Genomic DNA, 15,876 nt, shown 5'->3' on the forward strand with positions numbered 1-15,876 from the left:
CCCAGCCAATAACTCGAACCACTACAGCCATCAACACTACCACCATCGCCACAGCTACTAAGAAGCACAACACTCAGTCAATATCCATATTTGCTTTTTTTTAAAAAAATAACGAAAATAATTCTACACATTGGCAGGAAAACAAAAAGAAAAAAATGGTAATGTGGTAAAATGGTGTCTCGATGTTGTTTGTTTTTTTGTTTTTCTTCCCCCTCTAATATAGTTCACTCATTTCAGTCGTTAGACTGTGGCCAACCTGGGGCACCATCTTGATGGGGGTTTTAGTCGAACAAATCAACCCCTGTAACTTTTTTTTTTTTCCCTTTTTAAATTTGATACGTATTCTATCGGTCTCTTTTGCCGAACCACTAAGAGGATGTAAACAAACCAACACCAGTTGTCTAGTGGCGGATGTGCGGTTGAAAGTGTGTGTGCATGAGAGAGAGGGAGAGAGTGAGTTAGCCAATGTAAGGATTACCAATGATCCTTTTCCAGGCCTTCACGACTGGTGCAAGGGTGGCAGGAAGTTATACTTTGGCCCCAGAGACATGGCTTAAAAACTTACAACAGAGTTGACTCCTAAAGGTACCCAGGGTATGATGGTAATGATGAATTAGGCAAGTGATTAAATTTATATGGGTGTGTGTGTGCATATATATATATATGTGTATGTATGCAAGTGCATATTTGTGTGTGTGTGTGCATGTTTAAATGTATATTATTTATATCAAGTCATTTGTCCCATTTTATAAAGGGGGATTTCTTCACACTTTCCAAATTCCTCATTTACCATTTTCCTCATGCCATTTTTCAAGAGATTATATGAAACAAACACTTCTGAGTATTTGTATACACAGAAACATGCACACACACATACACACACATACATACCCTTTACTACGGACACGGCATCGTTCCTTAACTACCTCGAATTTTGAAAACTTGGTCAGAACATTCCTAGTTTCTACACATTCTTTTATTAATTATTTATTTATTTTATTATTATTATCATTATTACAGTTAATCATTATTAATATCGTTACCATCATCGTTATTGCCATTATCAACATTAACATTTTTAGCAGAATCGGTAGTGCGCTGTACCAAATTCCTTGTGGTATTCTGCTGCATACCTTTTATGTTCTGAGTTCAAATCCTGCCGAGGTTGACTTAGCTTTTTCATTGACTACATTTTTCCCTCTTCCCACCCATCCCTAGTTTGACACTGTACATACAATAGATATATATTTGAGACTTTCCTCTTTACTGCACATAGGCATAACATAGCACTGATTACCCATTGAGTCATTGTGCATTCTCATATTCAACATCTTGCTTAGATTTACTAAGTTGGTACTGCCCAGTTTTGCATGCATGTGTACCCACGCATGTTCATCATAATCTGAAGATTGAGAACGCCAAGCACAGTAGATAGACTCAGTACATTAAAAAATAGGGGTGATTTATAGAAATATGTGTGTGTTTATATTATGCACTCATGTAATGTGTGTGTAAGTATATGTGAATATGCTGTATATATAGTTATTGAGCCCATAACAGCCTCTGCTGAACATTTTCATTATTATTAAGTTTCATTCATGTCGACCTTGCTTTTCATCCCTTCAGAATCAATAAAAAAAAGTACAACTCAAGTACAGAGGTCAATGTAATCAACTAACCTCTCTTCTTCTAAAATTGCTGGCCTTGTACCAAGATTTGAAATTAGTAATTGTTATAAATAGCTGAGGAACAGAATTGGTGGGACATTGGACTAGATGATACCCATCAGTATGTAGTAATGTTTTTTTTTATTTCATTCTGAGTTCAAATGGCAATATGATGGAAGCGGTGTGGGTTCAATCCTCAAGGTGGTGGTGTATTCATTGAACCAACCACAAACTAGCTTTTCTCTGTACCTATTATTTTTAAGGTGACAAGCTGGCAGAATCATTAGCGCGCCAGGCAAAATGCTTAGCAGTATTTCGTCTGTCTTTACATTCTGAGTTCAAATTCTGCTGAGGTCGACTTAGCTTTTCATCCTTTTAGAATCAATAAATTAAGTACTAGTGGAGTCCTGGGGTTGATGTAATTGACTTAACCCCTCTCCCAAAATTTCAGACCTTGTGCCTATAGTAGAAAGGATTAATTATTATTATTATTACTATAGTAAAATTGGTAGGGCCTCAGGCAAATGCTTCCTTGCAGTAATTTGTTCCATCTCTTTCCTTCTTCAGTTCCATTAACTCTACCAAATATCTGCGTACTGCACCAGACCATATGGAATGGATATTTCTAGTTTTCTCCCTTACCTTCTGATATTAAATCTTAGGTGACCTTCTTGTCAGGTAAAATAAGTACCAGTAATACAAGGAGGAGGTAGTCATTGATACCAGACTTTGTTGATAATCTCTCTAATTAGATAACATTCTTGGGAGTTAATCTTAATTTAATTTCAAGCATCAGTAATGTGTTTACCCCTTATCTTAAGATCTTTGTTTTCATAGATGACTTATGGCTGGCTGTATAAATTAATAAATTTTAATTACAAATAACATTAAGAATACTCACTCACTTCTAGTCTCATCAGCCAATGCAAAACATTTTGTTAATTACATACTACTAGTGCTTACATCTAAGGATGAGGCCCACATGCACATGCATAGAATAATCATTAAGATATTGGGATCAATGTATACTAGGAACAAGTAAATTCTGGTTGGGATCATCGAATCATTCTGTCATTTCTTATTTGGAGTTAGTGCCCTCCTTGACTGGTAGCTTGCACCATATCCACCCTTTGGAAGAAGACTTCCTCCTCTCCTTTGCTGAAGGAAGGTGGCAGGTTGATTTCCACAGTAGACTGGCTGTTGGCCAGATCCGTCCTACATGTGATTAAAGCTGTACAACTTAAACCCAGAAATTACCATGGCACAGACATTTAAATGAGTGCTTGCTGGTGTTGCATCACCTTTTATACATTGTGAAATGAGACAGGTTCAGTTGCTGGCAGCCCCAACACAGTCATGCCTGTTGAGCGTATGGATCCTAAACAGGCTAAACTCCTTCACTCTCCCTGTAGCACTGCCAGACCAAGAACTTTTGGTAATTATCCCCCAGCCTGAAAAATCATTCAGAAGAGAACTCCTCAGACTCCTCGTCTTTGATGTCCGGAATCACTTCCAATCTCCAGAAATTGTGAGGGTTGGACCATTCTTGTCCAGCTGGCAGGATATTTGTAGTGAGCATTTGGCAACATTCCAGATGCCAAGTGTCCAGTCTCTGTTTGAGCTTGACTCCAGACTGCAACTCAGAGATAATCTCTCCAGATGTGTTAATCCTCTGCTCCTGCTCGTTATTGGCCTTGGAATAAGAATCCGCAGCTGATTGACCTCTAGCCAGCAGAACTTGTCCCTTCCACAAGAAGCAAAAGAGCATTTGCTCAAATCTGGGTCGGGTTTTTTTTTTTCTTGCAACAAGACATGATAATCCAGCAATGATATTCCATCAAAGTTAACCACCTTTGCACAATGTTTTGGGGACAGTCTCCTTTCAACCTGTTTCTTACTGTGTCTGGTCTCCTCCCTATCATTTAGAAACCCATCTTGTATTTATACCAGTATGACACATCAAGGTTAACATTGCTCTCTTTCCTTTTCATACTCCCTCTCTCTTTTCCTTATTCCTGATAGCACCTTCCAGTTGTTATTTATTATTATTATTATTGTCACCTTGATGGCAAATAAAAAGAAACCATTATTATTACATTCTGAGTTCCAATCCTGTCAAGGCCAACTTTGCTCTCTTCACCCTTCTGGGATTTATAAAACCTAAAGTACCAGTCAGTTACTGGAGCCAATATCATTTAACTACTACCACACTTCCCGTGACAAACAACAACCCCCCTCCCACTTCCCAGTCCCCTTCCCCACTCCCCGACCCCCAGTCAATAAAGTTTCTGGCCTTGTGCCCATGTTTAGAAATAATTATTTTTATTAATGTCATTGAATTTTAATTCCAATTAATCCCGTCCTTGGTCTCCCAAGAATCTTAATCCTTGCCTAGATCTTGCCAGATATCGCATTGCAAAGCCGTCTTGGAGTAACTTCTTACAAACATCATCAGTGTCATCATTCAGAACAAGAAACACTTTATTCCACATCTTGGACATTCATTTACAATATCTTTCTTTATCTTTATTATTATTATTATTATAATTTTTATTATCTGGATTATTATTTTTTTTAATTCATTGTAATTTGCTAACATTACCTTCATCGTCGTCATAGTCACCTCGGCTCCAAACTCTACTTCCCCTAACCTCCACTTTTTTTTGGGGGTGGGGGGTCAAAACTCAGCCCCCCCCCCCACTACCCCCCCCCCCCCCGATCTTTGTTGTTAATCTGTGGCTCTTAACATGCAAAAGGTGGAAATTAGTAAGGCTATGAATAGTATAATCTTGATTGTTGTGACAGTATAGTTTATATACATAATATATATATATATATATACACATAATATATATATATATATATATATATATATATATATATATATATATACATGTATATATACATACATATACACATACACACATATATACACACACACAAATATATAATTTTTATTTATCCCATCCCTCCTAGTGTTTCTATGTATTTTGTCTACGATTTCTTTCATATATATATATATATATATATATATATATATATATATATATATAATGTCTATGTTGCTGTTTTGTTCATTTTTTTTTTCTTTCATCTCATTTCCGTTATCTCATCGATGTTTCATATGATAATTATATTAATAATAATAATAATGATACTAGTGTATTAACTACAGCAACAATAATAGTAAAAGGACAAAAAAATGTAAAAAGACTACCTCACGCCTCTCCCTGTTCGACATATTTTCTCAGGGAGTACTTTTGTAATTTAAATTCGAGCAGGGACGGTTGTGCTGCAGTGCATATACTTATAATATATAGATAATATAGATATATAGATATATAGAAATATATATATATATATGTGTGTGTGTGTATGTATATATATATATATATATATATATATATAGATACATAGATATAAATATATATATAGATATATATTTATCTATATACATATATATATAGATATATATTTATCTATATACATATATATATATAGATATATATTTATCTATATACATATATATATATAGATATATATTTATCTATATACATATATATATATATAGATATATATTTATCTATATACATATATATATATAGATATATATTTATCTATATACATATATATATGTATAGATATATATTTATCTATATACATATATATATGTATAGATATATATTTATCTATATACATATATATGTATAGATATATATTTATCTATATACATATATATATATAGATATATATTTATCTATATACATATATATATATAGATATATATTTATCTATATACATATATATATATAGATATATATATATATATATATATATATATATATCGTAATAATCACTATCACACTCTTCTTTCTTTCTTTGTGATTCTCATTTCCAAACTACGTCATCATTGTCGTCGTCATCAGAATTAATACCGCCATCCAGACATTTAGAACTGAAGAAAAAGAAAATTATGTTTCTATCTACGTATCTACCTATATACATTTCTCTCTCTCTCTCTCTCTCTCTCTATCTCTTTTGCAACACACTCACCTCACATTGCATGCTTCAGTGGACTTCACAGACTGTACTATAATCTACAAGATGGAATCAAAGGAGCCCAAGAATTAAAACCAGGCAGTTAGTGAAGACGATAAACTGTCTTCATAATACATTCATGTACATGCGTACATAAATACATAGATATATACACATTCATGCACACACACACACACACACACACACACACACGTATGTATGTATATGTATGTTTATATGCACTTCATGTTCGTGTGTATATATATATATATATATATATATATATATATATATATATATATATGTATGTATGTGTATATGTATGTATGTGTATATATACGTATGTGTGTATATATATGTATGCGCATATATATATATGTATGCGCATATATATATATGTATGTATGTGCATATATAGATATATATACATATACTCACACACACAAACATACACTTAATGGTGTGTGTATGCATATATATATATGTGTGTGTGTAAGTATAAATATATCTTTTTTTCCATGCAACACAAGAAATGATTCTTTTTTCTAGTGAAGAAGAAAAAAAAAACGTTGGCAGAAATTAGTATAATTATTACTAATTGACTTTTGGTTTCATTATGTAGTTTTTTATGTTTTGTTTTGAAATATGTTTTTTTGAATATTTTTTTCCTTTTGTGTTATGTTACCTATATTTTTAAAACTAGTGGAGCTGGCTTTGTTTTTACATGGAACATGTTTATGCAGACACACATCCTTGTGTACATGTGTGTTTGTGTGTACACCTTTAACTATGTATGTATCTGTATGTCTTCGTGAGTTTAAGAGTTTGCGTGTATGTATTTAAATACATGTATAGATATATATGTAATTGTAGACAAATGTCTGTGTGTATACTTATATGGGTATATATATATATATATATATATATATATATATACACATATATATACACACACGCATATATACACATATTGTATAGATATGCATATAATAGTTGCATGTGTGCTTACTTTCATATATGCACATAAACATACACATATAGATAAATTTTCACTTTTGTGCTTTTAAGATCAGCACTACAAGTAGGGTGGAAGTTATTAGCAAATAGAACAATTAACTAAAGACTTTGTGGTGTTTTTAAGGGGCAACTCTTTATGTTCTTTGTTGGAATTCAGCTGCTGTTTGACTTTGCTGTTCATGACTCTGGAATTGATAAAAATATATAAGGAATACCAGTTGTGTACTGGTGTTGATAACTTTGTCCTTCTCCAACCATAAGCATTGCTATGCCTATATTCATGTAAAATTCTTGCCAGCATTTTGTCCAGTTTTACATTCTGAGTTCAAAAGCTTCAAAGGTTGACTCTGCCTTTCATCCTTTCGAGATTGATAAAACAAGTTCCAGTTACTACAGTGGAGTCATTGTAATTAAGTAGCCCCACCACTTCTCTTCCTCCCAAATTTGTTAGCTTTTTGCCTATAGTAGAAAGGATTGTTGTTTATTAAGGTGGCAAGCTAGCAGAATTATTAGCATTGACAGGCAAAATGTTCAAGAGCATTTCTTCCGGCTTAATGAGTTCAAATTCCGCCAAGGTTGACTCTGCCTTTCTTCCTTTCAGGATCAATAAAATAGCTTCTAGTTAAGCAGTAGGGTTGATATAATCGACTAGACTCTCCCCACCAAAAATAAATAAATAAATAAATAAATAAAGGCTTTGTGCCTGCAATAGAAAGGATTATTATTAAGACAGCAAGCTGGCAAAAAGAATTAGTGCATTGGAAAAGATTCTTAGCGACATTTTGTCTTGATCTTTACATTCTGTCTGGGGTCAACAAGTACCACTTAAGTACTGTAGTTCATGTAATCGGGTAACCCTTCCCTAGCCTTGTGCCTAGAGTAGGAATTATTAGTGTCATTATTATAGTCAGTTCCATCCCAGTAAGTTCAGGAGAATTCACAAAGTAAGTAATTGTTCATCAGGCAAATCTATGAAGATTCAAAGATGCACAAAACAAACACATGCACAGTATGTGCTTGTGTTTGTATATCTGTGGATGTTATATTTGTGTGTATATTTATACGTCTATGTATGTGTATGTACACATATGTGCTTATACATGTTCACATTCACACAAACACCTGTATGTAAATGTGTGTGTGTGTGTCTGTGTATGTTTTGTTACATTCTTGTCTGTCTATGTATGTATGTTACATTTGCTTGGGCATATGTATATGTGTGTGTGTGGCATTTGTGTATATATCTATATGTCTGTGTGTATATGTATACATACATGTACATGTATACATATGTGCATACACACAAACACATGTTAGTATATGAGTTTATATGTATGCGTGTGTGTATGTATATCTGTATATATATGCATACATATATATATACTGACAAGTAATATTCGTAACCACTTTAACATGGCTGTCCATTTTAGCAGGCTCTACTGTGATTTTTTAACTCTGGGAGGACATCTCCTGTAGCTGGTTAATGATGCACAGCTGCGCATCATGAACCAGCTAGAGGAAATGTCCCCTTGGGGTTAAAAGATTGCAGCAGAGTCTGCTGGAATGGACAGCCAAGTTAAAGTGGCTACAAATATCGCTTTTATATATATATATATATATATATATATATATATATATATATATATATACACACACATATATACACACTCACACTTCATGTCTCTCTATGTGTCTGCAGTTTGTCTCGCCCATCCTTCTGACCTTCTCCACCCATGCTGTCATTTTGTTGTCACAATCAGCAGGCAGAAAATTTTCACATCCCATTCGATGTTTCTTTTTATTTTTTCATTTTAATTTTGTCTTCAGCTTCAAACAAAGCTGTGGGAGGTTCATTCTCTCGCCAAGGCAGGTACGTTTTTTTTTTTTTTATACATGTATGTATGTGTGTATATATATATATATATATATATAATTATATGTATATATGTGTGTGTATATATATATATATATATATATATATATATATATATATGCACTTATATGTACATTTATATATATGTATATATATATATTTATGTATACATATGTGTATGTATATATATATATGTATACGTATGTGTATGGATATACATATATATATATATATATATATATATATATATATATATATATACACATGTGTATGTATGTATATATGTATACTTACGTATATATATGTGTATGTATATATATATGTATACTTATATATGTATGTATGTCTATATGTGTACTTATATATATCATATATATATATGTATGGATATATATATATGTGTGTATATATATATATATATATATATATATATATATATATATTCCCTTTTTTGGTTGTCTTTTTTATCGTCACTGTTTATTGTGACTTGGAATTACCAAATTACTATTTGAGAAAAAAAAATTTTTTAATGAAAAAAAGAAACTTTTTTTAAAAAACAATAAAAACCTCCCATAAGTCTTTTTATTTTTATTTTATTTTATTTTTTTTACTTGTTTTATCTTCTGTGCACACTACTGTGTTTCACACTGTTACGTTGAACACAGCAGTGTGTTTTATACTTAGGTGTGTTGTAGACACCACTGTCGTTGCACATTGCTGTGTTGTGTGTATGCACTGTTGTGTCAAACACATCATGTTAATTACAGACTACAGTGTCTCACAGTCACACACACACACACACACACACATACAGAGCAATATCATAGACATGTGTTCCTGACACTGCAGTGTTTATACGCACGGCCGTGTGATCGACCTCACTGTATTGTTACACACCAATATAATTGTTTATATACACACAGCTACGTCTTAGACATTTGCTGTGTTCGTATAGGATAAAGCACAGTGTCATCCACAGCAGTGTTGTCGTTCTACTACATTCGCTGTGTTTTGTGTTTTTTTTTTTTTTAGAAACCAGTACAGTTGTAATCTGTTTAAAGAAAGAAAAAAAAGCCATGTAAGAAGATGTCTGCAATAAACCACAATAAAAGATATAAAAAAAAAACCTCATCATATCATGAAGGAAACGAAATATAAACAAAACTACTGACTTTTCACTGATAAATCACAAAAAGAAAAAAAATTATTATTTCACTGAAATAAAATCTGATCTTTCTTTCTTTCCCTCTCTTGCTCTCTCTCTCTCTCTCTCTCTCTCATACTATTTCTCTCTCTCACTCTCTCTGATTCATTATTCAGTAACAGCCACCACCCTTTATCTTCATGTTTTATGCCTTGCATTTTTCACCTAACGTCTTATGCATACATTTCATGCCTTACACTGCACACCTTCATCTTTCATGCCTTATGCTTTACACCTGGTGCCTCAAGCTTTGCACTCTACAGTTCCTCCCTCGTGCTGCACATCTCATGCCTTACCCTGCACACCTTGCTCCTCATACCTGACACCTTACATTGCAACCTCATGCCTTGCACTTTACACTACATATACCTTACGTTTTACACCTTACAACATATAATCTTCCACTTCATACCTAATACCTTGTTCTTCACATCTGACAAACCACATCTAATCCTTTACAGCAGACACATCTCTCTCTCTCTTTCTCTCTCTCTCTCTCTCTCTCTCTCCTGTGTGTTTCAGCAATCTTTGGAATATTTAATTATTAGAATTTATGGGTCAAGTTTTAATGCCAGTGGTTGAAAGCTGAACAAACTTTATAGGTCCTGAATCCTTTGGCTCTGTTTGTTATCTTTTCAATTGTGTGAATGTGTATAATATATATATATATATATATATATATATATATATATATATACACTTGTAAAACTCCATGTATGATATGCACTTATATTCACCAAAATCCTGGTGTTATGCTACAAGATTTTCTTCATTTACCTAAGAAAAATATAACATCGTAATAAGGCTTCATATTTTTTAAATTATATTGCATTGACTGAAATATTGAAGACCTAATTGATTGTAGTAGCTTATCATCTCAAGAAGCAATTATAATGAACACAATTGTTTAGACATAGCAGTATAGGTTTTCAACACTCATCAGGTCTGATAATCAAGGTGCCTACTATACATGGCTGGTGTATTAAATATGAACCATTAAACAGTGTGTGTGTGATCGTTTGATATCTGCTTTCTATACTGGCATGGTTGGACTGGTTGTTGTGATGTAAGTCAGTTTTTATTCTGTGATACTGCTTTACTTGGATGGATTGGAGGACTGCATCTCATTCGTGTTATGTTGTTGACTTTGGTTTTTACAGTCAGATACCGTTTCTCATACCAACCACATAACACAGTCATCGTCGCTGCTGTTAGCCTTCCTTTTTTTTTTTTTGGCCACGCCATTGGGAAATGCCTATTTTCTTGAGTTACTCAGTTTTTAAATTTGCTTGGAAGAAGCTGTGCAGAAGAAAGGCCATCACACAGACACACAGACGTTCCATCTGTTTCAACATGCATTTTATTTTTCTTCTCCCTTACTAGCATACATTGAACAGAGATATCTGAGGCAAGACTTTACAGCTGAATGCTCTTCCCATTGTCAAACTCTTCTTTTTCTCAAGTAAATGGCTACTTTTTTGAAAGCACAGAGTAATCGGTCATAATGTCGAGGAATATATACCTCATTCACCATGGGATGTTGACATTAATGTGTGTATGTATGCATATTCTTTTACTTGTTTAACTGTGGCCAAGCTGGAGCACCACCTTAAAGGAGTTTTTTAGTTGAACAAATTGACCCCATGACTTGTTCTTTGCAAGCCTAGTACTTCTATTGGTCTCTTTTGTCGAACCACTATGTTACAGGGATGTAAACATACCATATATATGACGGGCTTCATTCAGTTTCTGTCTACCAAATTCACTCACAAGGCTTTGATCGGTCTGAGGCTATAGCAGAAGACACTTGACCAAGGTGCCACACAGTGGAGTTGAACCCAGAACCATGTGGTTAGGAAGCAAGCTTCTTACCACACTGCCATGCCTCTGTCTATATATATATATATATATATATATTATAGAGAGGAAGGGAATATATTGTTTGTACAAATAGATGTGCAACTGTTAATGTTGTGTTTAGAACTGCCTGTAGATCATCATATTCCAGGTTTTAAGTAACTATTTTACTAAACAGTAGTACTTGTTATGATGTACAGAGCAAATGTAGGAGAAAATAAGACCCACATATTTTTATTAACATGAGGATGTGTATCTATATATGACAGGCATCCTACAGTTTCTTTCTATAAAGCTCACAAGACATTGGTTGGCCTGGGGCCATAACAGAGGACATTTGGCCAAGGTGCAACACTGGGAGTAAACCCCAAAACAACTGGGTTGAGAAGTATGTCAAACCTTGTTGCATTATGGGTCTTTGCACCCAAGAAGTAAACTTAGTTATTCAGTAAATAGAGACCAATAAAATAGCAGATCAAATAAGGGAATGATCTAATCAACCAGGACTGTTGCAGAGCATGTCCCAGTATAGCCACAGTCCAGTCTGTGAAACCCGTGTATAAATTTGGGTGGGCCAGGCCTATAAATATGTTCGATTTTGTTCCATGGTTATTATCCTTTTTTTTTTTTTTTTAAATGAAAGATATGGCGTTCACATTAAACCCTCCAGCCTTCCCAATTTATGATATATAGCTGGCTAACATAGTGATTTACCCCTGTCATGTCAGTCAACTAGAATCTTCCACAACCTTACTCTTACCTTTCTTTGCAAACTATTATTTACCTCAACCAAATTTTATATTTATTAAAACTGAATGTAGGCATAGGCATGGCCGTGTGATTTAGAAGCTTACTTCTTAATCATGTGATCTTGGGTCCAGCCCTACTGCTTGGCACCTTGGGCAAGTGTCTTCTCGTATAGCCTAGGGCCAACCAGAGTCTTGGGAGTGGATTTGGTCAACAGAAACTGAAAGGCCATCATGTGTACCCTTGTCCAGACATCAAGGTCATTTGTTTCCAGTCTTCTGTTTAAAAAAGAAAAAAACCTGTCTGACTATGGGAAAATATTAACTTGCTCAGAAACAAATTAGGGTTGGCAACAGGAAGGGCATCCAACTGTAGAAAATCCACCTCAATAAATTTCATCTGTTCCTTGCAATCTAGCTAATGTAATTATGCCAAACCAGATTCTTCTACAGCTTTACTCTAAGAATCCATTCTTTGGAAACAGATATTTACATCAATTATATTTTATATTCTTTAGAAACCAAATGTTCAGGGTATTTTCCCTCTACTCAAGGTTAGTGGAGTTTATTTTTACTCGTTATTACCTGTTTAAAGGTACTCTCAGAAATTTGTTGGAAATTTTTTCTTATATAACATTTATTTCTGATTTATCCTGTTGAACTTCTTTTAATTTTTAACCCTAACACCTTTTAATTATTGTTTTTTAACACGTTTTAATGAAATTTCTGTCTTGGGAGGGTCATTACAGCAATAATATCTAACCAATTTACTAATTGATCATTTGTTTAATGTGATGGTTAAACAATCAACCAGTTGTTTGTTTGGTCAAAGTCCTTTCATTGCTATTGAAGAGAGAAGGCCTGTCATTGATGAGGTTGCTAATAGCAATGAAGGGACTTTGACTAACAAACAACCACTTGATTGTTTAACCAACACATCAAACAAGCAATCAGTTACTTAACTTGGTTAGAAACTTAACCAAATTGACTAACTGTAAAAAACTGATACTGAACCCATATGTGTCATCATCATCATCAATTCACATGTTTTCTGTGCTGGCATGGGTTGTATGGTTTGACAGGAGCTGACTAGCTGAAGGGGCTGTTCAGACTCCAGCTGTCTTGGAATGGTTTCCATGGCTGGATGCCCCTCCTAACACCAACCACTTTACAAAAGGTACTGAGTGCCTTTATGCAGCACCAGCACAGGTGCTTTTTATGTGGTACCAACACCTACAAGCCTGTGCGATTAGGGATGCTCAGCTGGAGAGGGTTGCAAGAGACGAGCCTGTATGCAAGGATAACCATGCTTTTACTTAGCTTGATATGGCTTTTCAAGCTCAATAAACTGCCAGGAATCTTGATCCCTTGTCATCCCCTCTGTGAGTTCCAACGTTTGTAGATCCTTTCTCACCACTTCGTCCCACAGCTTTCTGGGTCTACCCCTTCCACATGTTCCCTCTACAATTAGATAACAGCATCTCTTGATGCAACTGTCTTTGTTCATATGCATTACATGGCCATTCCAGCACACTCCTCTCTCTTGCACACTACATCTGATTCTATGTATACCCAGTTTCTGTCTCAAACCACTTACACTCTGTTGAATATGCACACTGATATTACCCATCCAGCGAAGCATAATGGCTTCATTTCTTTCAAGTCTTTGCATACCCTTAGTAGTCACTAAAAGAGGTTAGTAGCTGTCTGATCTTGGCCCAGCCTATTCTTATTCTTGCAGCTGTGCTTTTGGAGCAGTTACCCCCCCCCCCCCCACTACTAATTTGGCCACTTTAGTAATGGAAACTGTCTTATTATTAATGGTGCAATGACCCTACCAAGATTTGTTTCAACTCATGAATTCACAAGATCTTGCAAACCAAATACGAAAATGAAGTATGATGTGTGTGTGTGTGTGTTTGAAGAAAGTGAGAAATAGATATATCTTTACTCACTCGTGGTTACCCTAGAGAGATACTGATTATGTTGAGATGTATTAATTGTGACTTATCTGTATGATTTGGTGACTATTTTCCTTTATAACAACTAAAGCTGAGATTTCAACCCAACAAGCTTATGGCCAAGGTAAGTTACACAGAATGACATAAATATAGTTAAGTTAGTTGTTAACATGATAATAGAAACAGATAATATTTCCTCAAAACTTTTAGTAACAATCTGTGTGCACAACAATCCCATGTTTTATCAATATTCTTTTTCCAATGACAAAAATATCATCAACACTGGACACCCACTTTTTCATGCCTGCAAGGGGCAGATGAAATTTGTTGAGGCAGATTTTCTACAATCTGATGCCTTTTCTGTTGCCAACCTTTATCTGTTTCTAAACTGTCTGTTGTGGCATGGTCTCTACAGCTGGATGCCCTTCCTAATGCCAACCACTTAACAGTGTGTTAGGTGCTTTTTATGTGCTGCCAACATGGGTCCATTTATGCAGCACCTGCACAGGTGCTCTTTAAGTGGCATTAATAGTTGAAACAAACTGCCTACAAAATGATTATTCATCAAGATATACTCTTTTGTCTATTGCCATGTTTGTGCCAGAAGCTCAATTGCATGCTTATACCGTTTGGCTGTTTTAAAGGCAAAAAAACTCCCCCCCCCCCCCGTTTTCAACCTCATCCACATTGTTGAACTAGAACTAGTGAGGTCACCACCAAGTATTTTGAAGGACAAATGAAGAGAGAGAAAAAACCCACAAACTGAATGTGATGGGGAGGTATTTTTGAGTGAAACAGGTGGCATTATGCCAGATGTTGGAAGTCTGTTGGTTATGACAAGTATTCCAGTTGATCCAATCAACAGAACTGCCTGCTCGTGAAATTAATGTGCAAGTGGCTGAGCACTCCACAGACATGTTTGATTTTAACATAGGTCTTGGAGAGATTCATTGTGAAACAGAGTGTGACAAGGTTGGCCTTTTGAAATACAAGTACAACTCACTTTTGCCTGCTGAGTGGAGTAGAACAACATGGAATACAGTGTCTTGCTCAAAGACACAACACACTACCGAGAATTGAACTCATGACCTTATGACTGTGAACTGAATACCTTAACCACTCAGTGAAGCACAGGTGTTCTTGCTAAAGAGAAGATACATGCCTACCCCCACATTATATAAAGTTTGGATGGGAGTAAACAGAAAGATGGCGACGATATTGATGAAATGCCAATTTATATGATGGTTTTATAGTTACAAAGGTTTCTTCCTAACTATATAGTCCTGGGTTCACAGCACCTTGGGCAACTGTCTTCTACTATAGCCCCAGGTCAACCGGAGCCTTCTAAGTGGATTTGGTAGATGAAAACTGAAAGAAGCCTGTCGTGTGTGTATGTATGTATGTTTGTGTATAGCCTTGTCTAGACGTCATGATGGTTGTAAATGAGCATTGTTGTCATACAAGCAAGATTGTTCATTCCAGTTTTCTGTGAAAAACTGTCTGACCAAAGGGA

The sequence above is a fragment of the Octopus bimaculoides genome, chromosome 23, assembly GCF_046866305.1.
Source record: "Octopus bimaculoides isolate indiv1 chromosome 23, ASM4686630v1, whole genome shotgun sequence".
In the NCBI taxonomy this organism is placed as follows: domain Eukaryota; kingdom Metazoa; phylum Mollusca; class Cephalopoda; order Octopoda; family Octopodidae; genus Octopus; species Octopus bimaculoides.